Source organism: Podarcis bocagei, assembly GCF_964188305.1.
Source record: "Podarcis bocagei genome assembly, chromosome: 1".
Taxonomy (NCBI): Eukaryota; Metazoa; Chordata; class Lepidosauria; order Squamata; family Lacertidae; genus Podarcis; species Podarcis bocagei.
The window spans coordinates 77,305,014-77,316,888 of NC_138125.1; the positions used below are offsets into that span (position 1 = coordinate 77,305,014).

General features: G+C 44.3%; 1 protein-coding gene across 20 annotated transcripts in view; it reads right to left on the bottom strand.

Moving 5' to 3' along the window:
- The window catches only part of TNNT3 (troponin T3, fast skeletal type), a 45,054-nt gene extending 34,389 nt beyond the window's left edge, over positions 1 to 10,665 (bottom strand). For 10 of the 20 annotated variants that reach the window (XM_081205469.1, XM_081205466.1, XM_081205468.1 and 7 more), the window contains exon 1: positions 10,521 to 10,665. The gene's annotated coding sequence lies outside the window, so the exon portion shown is untranslated. The remainder of the gene's footprint in view (positions 1 to 10,520) is intronic. The other 10 variants (XM_081205461.1, XM_081205448.1, XM_081205455.1 and 7 more) reach the window with 1 other exon arrangement.
- Positions 10,666 to 11,875: the final 1,210 nt, after the last annotated feature.

Sequence of the window (11,875 nt, forward strand, 5' to 3'; positions counted from 1 at the left end):
GAGAGGACGGCATGTAGTGCTTTGAAAGAGAACATTATGAAAATGGTATACCGGTGGTACATGACTCCAGTCAAGTTGGCTAAAATATATCATCTTTCTGATAATAAGTGTTGGAAATGCAAGGAGGCAGAAGGGACATTCTTTCACCTCTGGTGGACCTGCCCGAAAGTAAAGGCCTTTTGGGAAATCATACATAATGAGCTGAAAAAGGTATTTAGATATACCTTCTCTAAGAAACCAGAGGCCTTTCTCTTGGGCATGGTGGACCGGAAGGTGCCAAAGAAGGATAGAACCTTGTTTATGTATGCAACCACAGCAGCTAGGATTCTCATCGCTAAGTTCTGGAAAACACCAGATTTACCCACACTGGAGGACTGGCAGACGCAGTTGATGGACTACATGGAGTTGGCAGAAATGACTGGCAGAATCCGAGATCTGAGCGAAGAAACTATGGAGGAGGACTGGAAAAAATTTAAGGACTATTTGCAAAAACATTATAAGTTGTTTGAATGTTAAGATAGCGCACGATTAAGAAATGCTATGTTTCCGTAATTTATTTTAAGAAATGATAAAGTAAGTATTGATAGAAAAAACGAGAAATATTTGAAACAAATTATTATGTTTATTAACAATGTCAAAACTAAATTACAATTTTTTGAAATTGGTAACATAATATATTTAAAGGTACAATAAGATGGGAAACAAGATAACAAATTGCTGAACTGGTTAGAATAATGAACGCAATGCTGAGAGGATGTGAGGAGGTCCAAAAGTGAAATGCTGAAGGATGTTAAGGAAAGTTTCATAACATTTTTTCTTGTTTTTATTTTTTCTTATATATATATATAAAAAATGTTTCTTGTATCTTGCCATGTAAACAAATTTGTAAATCTATGAAAAGAAACGCAATAAAAAATCTTTAAAAAAAAAAAAGAAAACCTCGGAGAGGTCAGGGACGATGAGCTCTTCAAGAGGGATTTCGTCCAACATCCAGCAAAATTCATGATGGACGGAGCTTTAATTAGAAAACAGAGGCTCCTCCCCAGGAAACCCAAGCCCCGACTTGAGTTCATTACTCAGCTGATATATGAGAGGAGTCTTGAAGGAGCAGGCAGATGGATGTGCGTCCTAAAGGAACATCTGTGGCTCACAAGGTTTCTATTTCAGAAGGGTCTAATAATCCTGGAGGCAAGAGTCCTGCCATATAAGGGGTCCTGCCCAGCTCCCAGTGACAACACTTAATGATACAACGTAAACACTCCGAAGGGTGTGCACTTAACACTGCCCCGAACCCCACCCGTTCCGCTGCGTCGTGAGGTTTTGAGCGTTCCAGTGATAAACCCCTAACAACAGGCAGAAAATATTTTGGTTTTGAGGATGGCGTGGTACCGGCTCTCCATAGCAAAGAGGAAAACACAGAAGAGTCACCAAAGTCCCCTTCCAATCTAACTGTTCCCAAAATAGTTTTGGTCAGTGCTATTTTTCTAGAAAAAGAGGTGCCAGAACTCACCATGAACACCTCCTTCATTCTCTTAGAATGGCAATGGCGCCCACCTGAGAGGTGTCGGAACGGCTTTTGTCCCACACGCCTATTTTAACGTTTCTTCTGAGCTTAGAAAGACAGTGGTACCTCGGGTTAAGTACTTAATTCGTTCCGGAGGTCCGTTCTTAACCTGAAACTGTTCTTAACCTGAAGCACCACTTTAGCTAATGGGGCCTCCTGGTGCTGCTGCGCCACCGCGGCACAATTTCTGTTCTCATCCTGAAGCAAAGTTCTTAACCTGAAGCACTATTTCTGGGTTGGAGGAGTCTGTAACCTGAAGCATATGTAACCTGAGGTACCACTGTAAAGATGCACAAGCACAGACAATTTTTAAAAAAACAATTTATTTGCTAATGCAATTCCAAGGAAGTGGGGGCTATTTTAGGTGCATCATGAATCTGTAGTGTGGTTGCTGCTAATGGTAAAAATTGGCCAAGAACTCCCCCCACCCTGCCCTGCCAATGGGACCTCAACTAACAAGTCATCCATTAGACCAACAACTGCAAAAATGTCTGTGAGCTTGCTATTAAAAAATTATAGCAGCCTTCCTCATCATGGAGCCCTCTAGATGTTTTGGACTACAAATCCAATCAACCCAACTCAATCTGGTGGGCACCAGGTTGGGAAAGACTGACTTCAAGGCTAATTTATAATTATGCCAGTCAATCACAGAATACATTTTAATAGGAAAGACATGGTCGTTTTTAGACATCTTTTAAAGACGTGTAAGCTTTTAAAAAAGTAAGGTTCCGAAAATGGGTTCATTCTGTTGCCCTTTCATATATATATTCTTCTGCTGCTGACACTTTGAGAAAAGGTCCCCACTGACTAGGGATTTCATAAGGGTCATGAGAGTCTTGTGGGTAGACTGCCAGTAAGTACTGGGTCTTGGGAATGTGGCAAAAGAAGATATTTCATTGCCAGGGTAAGAGTTGAAAAGAACAGGAGCTTCAGGGCAGTGACAGAATGGGTCCTTATGACTCATCGGGTAAAAGTTTGTGTACCGGACTTGATAAGTGATTTGCTCCCTGGACAGATTTTTAGCCAGATAGGGATGCAACTTTCAGAAAATCTCAACGATTGCATACATTATTATGTTTGTAATATAGGCATATTCCTAAAATAACTATGCTGAAGAACTAGGGTACCACATGGAGCTTGACTCTTTTATACATAGGCTATATGTATTTGGGGGCATAGAATTTTGCATAGAATTAGTCAGGCTTTAAAACAAAACCTGACGGTACATAAGTGACTCGGACAAAAGCAGGTGCTTGATACAAGAGATGGCAAAGCTTGACTGGGTCAGAACCACCAAATTCTATGTATAAATTCATTCAGATATAGGGTTGAGCCAAAGGAAGTAGTACACAGTCCATGGGACGTCTACTCCCCCTGCAAGATATGCCCTCCCCACAGTAATGTGGGATGCCGCTCACCTGACCTCCCTCCAGCTGTGTTGCTGCTGCCTATTGAGATGGAGGGGCAAGGTGGTGGTGAGGTCAGATTCCTGGTTGGTGCATCTGCGTCACACTGACCTCCCCATCGCCTCACCTCATCATTCCCTCCCTGACCAGGTATGCAGCATCCGTGCAACTGGAAGGAGGTCAGGTGAGCATTGCAGCCCCCCCATGACATCCACTACTGCCCTCCAACAATCATTCAGAGCACCGTCTGAGGAAGCAGCACGGCGCAGAATGCTCTTTGCAGTCCTGATCAACTACAACTTTGGAATTTTGTTTTTTTTAAATCACCCTTCTTCCTTTTCAGCAGTGACAATGGACAAAAGATAAAGATATCAATGGCTGCTACTCACAGTAGCTGTATATCAGGCATCTCCAACCAGTAGATCATGATCTACCAGTAGATCCCTGGCTGATCCTGGTAGATCGCAGGACCCTTATCGATTGTGGGATTAAATAAAGTTTACAGAAAGTTAACAAATTTAAGCTGAAGAACTCTGGGCAATCCTACCCCCCCCAAAAAAACCCCCTCAACAACTCTGGGTTCAACAATTCTGGGCAATCCACACACACCCACACACACTCCTCCTCCCTCCAATGACAATTGATAGATCACTGCCAGGTTTTTATACTGGGAGTAGATTGCAGTCTCTTGGGAGTTGGACATGCGTATACAGTGTGTATATCACTGCCAGTATCAGAGGCAGCATACCTCCGAATGCCAGTTGCTCGCCTCCTCCCTGTGGGCTTCCCAGAGGTATCTGGGCTGACCCCTGTAGGAACAGGGTGCTGGACTAGACCAGTCTTTGGTCTGATCCATTGGGGCTCTTTTTATGTTCTTATGAGCAAATCTGGCAATGCGTGGATGGAACTCCAGGCAAATAAAGCTAATGGAGAGCAAGGACAAACAGCCGCGAACTACTATGAAAAAAGGTAAAAGGCTGTGGGCCGGGGGGGGGGGGTGTCTTTCAAGAACATCTCATTCCCCCAAAAGCTCCTTTTTGTGTCGCAAACATTCTAGAAAATCTGGTTCAGTCCTATTCTGGAATTGTTTCTAGATGGTCTTGTTTTCTTTTCTTTCATTTATCAAATGAACCTGCAAGAGGAGGAAACGAAGTGAGGCCGAGGGGTCAGCCTCTTTTCCTTTGGCCCTCGCCCCACCCCCACCCCAGCCGGCTGACCATTGTCCTAGCTGGGAGGGGATGGGACGATGGCCATCCTACCCAGGTGGGAGGCACCGGAGCAGGTAAGCCCGCTCACTGTCGCAAATCCCACCCACCTGTTGGGAAGGGAGGGTGGAAAATAAATAAAACAGCAAACAACCCAAAAATGGTAAATATGTATCAAATGGGTGGGAAAAATCTGAGACGGCATTCTGATAATGACAATGTTATGTGGACCCTGCAAAAAAAAATGCACACACACTAAACCATGATGTGGAAGGGCCATATTATCCAAACTCTGCTTTTTAAAAATGGTGTACAGATTTTGAATATGTGCTTCTTGGTATATGAACATACACACGTTTGGTGAATGGTTTGTAAAAAGGGGGGGCTAAATTGTAATGAGGGCTTGCATCTGATAAAAAATAAGCAACAATACCATGACACAACTCAAATACTTCAACAAAATAATCCAAATGACCTGGAAATATTCAGGTGATATGGGTCATCACCATTTATGATAACTAGGCTACACCCTGCACTGACATGAAAAAACATGGAAAAACTGACATGGAATATTCATAATGTTAGGGGGGATAAATGGGGGGGGGCCTGTTCATTCAACTGGTTCTTAAATCTGAGTGTCAACGTATTTTCACTTTGTCAAGAAGAGAGCCATCTATTCTAAAGTTGTCTCAAAGCTGGTCTCTTTAACACTTTCAAACTGTTTCTCCTAGGCTTTATGCACTCTGGAACATGGCAGTCTGGGAGATCACCTCGTAAACAGCATCATGGGAATTAAGGACCAGCTTCCCTTCCTCTGATATCCTGTGGCTGATAACTAAAAAGGAGAAGAGCCAGGGTTCCGTTTTCTCCTTTACCCCAAATGTTCAACGGTGCTAGAAAGTTAGCAAGGAAATGTACTCCACATGCGCCTTCAGAGGCACTCGTTTCTTGATGAGTATATCACATGTACCACAGCTGACTTCTGCTACTGAAAAGTGGTCCCAGTGGCATATCAACACTGTACATTTAAATAATACTCAAACCTGTTCATCTATAACAATTACTGACCTAGGAATCAGGGGAGGTGCTGTGAAAGGGCTAGAAATACCCCTCAAAAGAATCCTCACATCAAAACTGAGGCTGACCCAAAGGCACAAGCAACCTAATCATTTGTCTGTGGCAGCACTATTTTAGTGCTTCAATATATTGCGCCACTGAAGCAGTATACAATCCCAGAGATGCAACTCAAGTATTCCTTTCCATTGCTGCCTGGATATAGTTTTCGGATCATGCATGTCCATGCAGAATCTGAGAATTGAATTCTGGTACCTCCGACCCTATGAGATAAGTGCTGCCCACCCTCAGGGCTCCTGAGGGGGACCAGTTTCAACATCTAAGGTAGATCTGCCTTCTTTCAAAGTCCTAAGGAGCCTGGTTCAAAATAAACTCTGTTCTTAATTCTCCCGACATTTCATCTTATAGACAACTTGTGGTAGGACAGTCTTTGGAATGTATTCCATATCCTGATTTATCAGACATCCCAATTTGCTGATCTTCAGGAGACAGTAGAAGACTTGGAGCCAAAACTAGATGAGATATGGAAGTTTCATGAATGGATCCTCATTTTTTTCAAAAGAATACAGTAATACAGTGGTACCTCAGGTTAAGTACTTAATTCATTCCGGAGGTCCGTACTTAAACTGAAACTGTTCTTAAGCTGAAGCACCGCTTTACCTAATGCGGCCTCCTGCTGCTGCTGCGCCGCCGGAGCCCGATTTCTGTTCTCATCCTGAAGCAAAGTTCTTAACCTGAAGCACTATTTCTGGGTTAGCGGAGTCTGTAACCTGAAGCGTATGTAACCTGAAGCATATGTAACCTGAGGTATCACTGTAGTTACAAAAGAATTCCCACTTTGATTGGAGGGGATATTTAAACCACCACCTAAACTAAACTGCCTTCTCAAGCTACTATTCTTGCCACACCAGAAAGAGGGGAAGGGAACAGAGAGGAAGAGAGAGGCATTTGTATTATACCTGCATTCCCCCCCTCCATGCTCTCATCAGTATCAGAGCCCACAAAAGCTGCTTTGAATTATTTCAAAAAAAGGAAAAACAAAAAGCTGGATCAAAAAGGCCAAATCACAGATTTCTCACCCCATGGCCTTTATCCTTTTAGGACAGTTTGCTGTAGTAGTAGTATTAGCAGTAGTACAGTTTTGCATGACTTTAAAACTTTCAATGATTCTGTCAATAGCAAAAGAATCAATACTACAATAGTTACCAGGCAGGCACACCTTATTTGCAGTTCAAAGAAACTCCCCCCCCCCAAAAAAAAATCCCTCTGTAAGGTCCGCCCTCCCCGGTGCAGAACTGCAGAAGTTATAAATAAATGCTCGAAATGGAGCCAAATCGAATGAGACAAAGTGGATCATGATTCTGTCACATAAATCCCCAGGCCCGTCTCTGCTTCCTGCTCTGAACTATATGTTCCTTTTGGCCTAAATCTATTCCAACTCTTGGCTTTAAAAGCGCAGTCCCCATCTCCTCCGGAGCTTCTTAACAGCTGAGAATGTACCCATCTTCCCCTTGATAGATTGAATTCACTCCCTCACACCTCAGAAGCCATTTATGAAAATAGCCTTCCTCCTATCAATCATTCCCTCTCCTTGGCCATACAAGGGAGGTGAGGCGGCAAGATGATGAGAGGAAGATAGAGAAAGAAAATGGGCATGCACTGGAGAGCAGACCTGGCAGGTAAAGCTAGAAGTCTGAGGCGGGGGTGGGGGTTGCTGGCACGAGAAAATCATGAAGCAACTGTCAGGGCCACCATCTATCATTTGGCAGATAGATCCACTCCCCTAGCAGAATATCTAGTCAATCTGACTTATCCAATAACCATCTAGGACATATTTCTTTACACTCCCTGCATTTTCTTCCTTGCCCTGTCTCAGTAGAAATTCTTTGTAGCCATTTAGATGGTGGCAATGCGATTCTATATTTGGGACCAAGACTCCAACAGCCGGAGTTAAAAACACTCTGAGAGTAAGAAGCAACAGCCCAAGTTGCTCGTTCCTAATCCCATCCATCTGTGCTGCTGGTCTCTCATGCCTCTGCTCATTTCCAAACCAAGCAAAGTCAGCTAAGAATAAGAAAGACTCGGAAACCTGGCCTATCGATCCCCTTTCACACAGCTGCACCCTCTGCTGGACTGCTTTGTGACATTTCTGTTAAGGATCTGACAGCAGAAGGCGTCGCAGATGTTGTTCAAACTTTCTCTCCACGCAAATAAATGCATCAGGAAAACACATTCTGGATGGCTATATGCTAAGGGTTACATAAACCAAACGACAGCCAAACTCTACCTCAATGTGATCGTTTCATCATTAAACATCCGGAAGCCACAGAATTTTCCCTTTAAAACACGAAGCTTTGAATAAAAAACTGCAGCTTTGCAGCATTATCTTCTGTGTATCTGCTCAGAAGTAAGTCCCATTAAAATCAATGAGGCTTAGTCTCAAATGTGCAAAGGATTTCAACCCAAAGATAGATAGGAGTATATGGTCAGGAAAGCAGAATCTTCCACATGGGGGGAAAATAGTCCAATGACAAGTTAGCTCATGATAATGCAAGAAAAGAGCAGATTGACTGGTCTATGCAGAGCAGGGCAAAGGGTAGATATACATCTCCTGGAAGGTCACAATCAGTCAGCAAGGATTTCTGACCCCCAATTATTTCACAATCACAGCAACATGAATACTCCCCCGCACCACCACTCCATCCAAAATTATACTGGAAGTTTGAGTGGATTTTGTGTGGAATTTTTGTGTTCCGTTCTGGCACTCAAAACAAATTCTCCAATTCTAAATATACATATTTTGCACCAGGCTCCAATTGGTAGATTTGAGATTCTAGTGAGGGGTGGAAAAAACTAGATCCCGTAGGCCTTCCCTGGTCTAAGGTGAAAAAATATACCGGTGTCTATCAGACAACTAACATGTTCAGACATGCACACAAGATTGCTGCACCCTAGGCCATAGAAAAAGTTGCTGCTTATATTCGAGAGTAGCCAGTCAATGTGGCCCAAACCTAAATTATGGTGAACACAAACAAGAGTCTGATCGTTAATACTTCACAAGGTGAGAGTGGCAGGGGAGACCAGGGGTGGTGCACTGGACCTTGTACTTCTGGAAAAGCAAGGGAGAAATTCTAGTCCACTTGTTGTGGGCTGATTCCCAGATTATGGCTGCCACACGTGGCAGTCCTCGTGTGGCAATGTTCTCCACCGCAGCTCGAACAGCCAAAAATGGCCTGCGGTGGCATGGAGAAAGTTATCCAATCCACCTTGTGAGCTGCTGTGCACAAAATGACTTGCCATCTGGGGGCAGAGGCTGCCATGCAGAGTGGTTTGAAGCAGCCTCTAGAAGGAAGCACTGATTCTTCGTCCTGTGTCGTCACACAGCCCGGCTATTTTCAGGCAACTTCCTCACTGACCAAAATCATATCTCAGTGTAGGAAAGCAGAGCTTTGGATTCATTCTCCCCACCCATGCCTTTTTGGGAACAGCAAGTGTCTCTTTCTCCGTATATGGTGAAGGGAAAAAACAATACACTAATTAACTGTTGGTATGCTCTTAATCAAAATGACCCCAACATTTGTGAAGATTGAGAAACAGCCTAATTATATGCACCTGCTCACAGGTAAGTCCCAGAGATTTCAATGAGATAAGCTTGCAGCCTCAGCCATGACAACAAACATGCTACTGATACGCTTCTACTCAAAAGGGGTCATTCATTGATTCCTCAGTCATTTTATGCTTAGGCCTGTTTCCTGCCAAAGAATTTTTATGCCACTGTTTTCCAATATGGCAACTATATATTTAATTTAGTCCCTTGCAATCCCCATCAGGTTTGATCTGCTTGTAGCAACTTGGCAGGCATATGCAAACTGAAGAATCCTAACAAATCCTAGTCAGCCCCAAACTATTCAGATTCACACTTTTTCATCCAGTTTGTGGGAACTGCATAATACGTGCAACATGTTTCCTTATAAACCATATACTTTGCATTCCTGGAGTCCAGCATTACTTTTCAAGGAAGTGAATAACATTTATTACATTTTTGCCAGTAGACTTGGGAATAACCAGTGCATGCAATGTGTGAACAGCTGCCAGGCCGTGAGACTCAATATCACTTCATCTCTCAACTGAACTCCCATCACGTTTGACACACTGAGTCCACAACTAAAACAATCCCAAACCATGCCACTATAACTCTTTGAAGCCAATGGGATTTTGCCAAAAAGCTGTACTAATTAGTATTCACTTTTATTTCCACAGCCTTCTGAGACTGCTCTCCTTTTCAATGGCTACCTCATTTGACATAAAAGGCTTACTTTTATCTATCTCTACCCTAACTTCTATCTCCCCTTTGTAGCTAAATTCAAGCTGTGAGGGAAAACTGCACCTGGAGCAGCATTATCAGCAGAGATTAATACAACCACTGGAAGATTTTGAGAGCTTTGTGTACAGCAACCTAGTGGTGCTCTCCTGATGTTTTGAACTACAACAGCCATCATGCTGCAGCCACCATGGCCATACAAACTGGAGCTGACAGGCATGGTGGTCCAAAACATCAGGAGGGCGGCAGGTTGGGGAAGCCTGGTGTATATGAGATATACTTTCCTTGACAACTTCCAAGGCCACATAGTGCTCACTTTTAGGCTCCACTTTTGAAACGCTCCCCCTCCCTCCCTCATCTATCTATCTATCATCTATCTATCTATCTATCTATCTATCTATCTATCTATCTATCTATCATCTATCTATCATGGACTGCTGCTGCTTATTAGTACAACCTTGAAGCAAGCCCCACTCAAAAGAGGTAAGAAAAATGGTAGGCCCAACCGGGAAATGACCGCGAGACATGGTCTTAGGATGTTTACATACTATAACTTTTAAAGCACTTTCCAAGCCCCCAAAGAATTCTGACCACTACGGCTCACCCCTCACAAAGCTACAATTCCCAGCTGGCCTTACTTCACCCAGGTCAAAGACCCAGTTGGGCACACACATCCCATGCGTACACACACACACAGGTGGGGAGCCTCAGTGGTGCCCCTATGGAGGCTTCACAAGGGGCAAAAAACCTGGCTTGCCCCACCCTGTAGCTGCAACCTTTGCCTTAAACTACAGAACCCAGAATGTTTTGCAGAAAAGAACGCAACTGCACATGCAGCCTTATGCTAGGCCCACAACTCCCTGAACTCCTTTCTCGGAGGTTTGCACCTGCTCTTCCTTTTGGGTCCCCTTCACACAGAGCTACGCCCTTTGCCTGAATCTCCTCCTTACCTGAGAGGGGGGAGCTGCTGTGAGAAGCAAGGAGCTTTCTGCCGAATGGGAGAAAGGCTGCGGGGTCTGCAAACTCCACCAGGCGATTAAGTCCTCCTGTTATAGGGACATTTGATCTTCTGGAGAAGCTCATTGGCCACCAGGCTCACAACACTGGGGAGGAAAAGAGCAAGGAAAGGGAGAGGGCCGGGAAGGGGGTGGGGAAGAGATGGGAAAAGGTCATACCAAGTATAGGAGCAGCTGAAGGAACTGCACCAGGCTGAGATGGGAGGGGCAAGTTTGGAGGGGGGGCATCGTATAGCTTAGGTTTCTATATTTATAAACCCAAGCAAGCAAGCACAATTTAAAGAAGGAGGTCCAGCGCCAAGGAGCTGGTGGCTGGGGTGGTGAAGAGTGGAGCCTGGTGCTCTTCAGTTGTCTACGCTATTTTAGAGCCCATTAATTGTTCCTGTCTTGACCACGCTACAGGCTGCGCACATAAGAAGCCACGCAGATGCATTCTTCGAAAAGGTGCGAGGCAAAAGACTGTGCGCCTCTGAAGTGCATTCTTATCCCTCAGAGAATTCTGGGGACTGTAGTTAGTTAAGGGTTGCTGGGAACTGTACCTCTGTGAGGGGTAAACTGCAATGCCCAGAATTCTTTGAGGGAAAGAATGGGTGTTAAAGGTGTGGTGTGCAGACTCAGGAAGGGATGTTGCTGGTTTACATAGTTTCCATGGCAAATTAGAGGAGTCCCAGTGCTTGAACTACGTCAGAAACAACACTGGTCTAGCAAGCTAGGGCAAACCAGCTATGCAAACCATATCACAAGCTCGGCGGAACCAGGGCTGGGGTAGCAGCAGAGCCAGCCCAAGATAATTTTGTTGCCTGCCTGAGGCAAAGGACATGCTGGCACCTACCCTGCCCCATTGCCTCTCCTGTTCCACTTACAGAAGTTGATTAGACTGGCAATTGATTGTACACACCGTACATTTAAAAGTTATTCCCACCCACCCAAATAAACCTGGGAACTCTAATTTGCTAAGAATGCTGGGAATTGCAGCTCTCTCAAGGGGTAAACTACAGTTCCCATGATTGTTGGGGGAACTTTAAATGTATTTACTGTATAATACTGACAAGAGGACAGTATCCTAAGCTTCACCTGAAGGCAGCCAATAAGCTTGGGGAGTGCAGGGTGGACCCCACAGCTTTGTTCTTCAGCACCACAGTTTGCCCCCGCTGCCCCCAAAATACGCTGCCCATGATGACTATCTCACTTTGCCTCATAGTACTAGCGCCAGCCCTGCCAGAGAGACACAGTTTGGCTTTCCAGATCAAAATATCAACAACAGAGACATTCTGAAGCTTGGCTTCTGA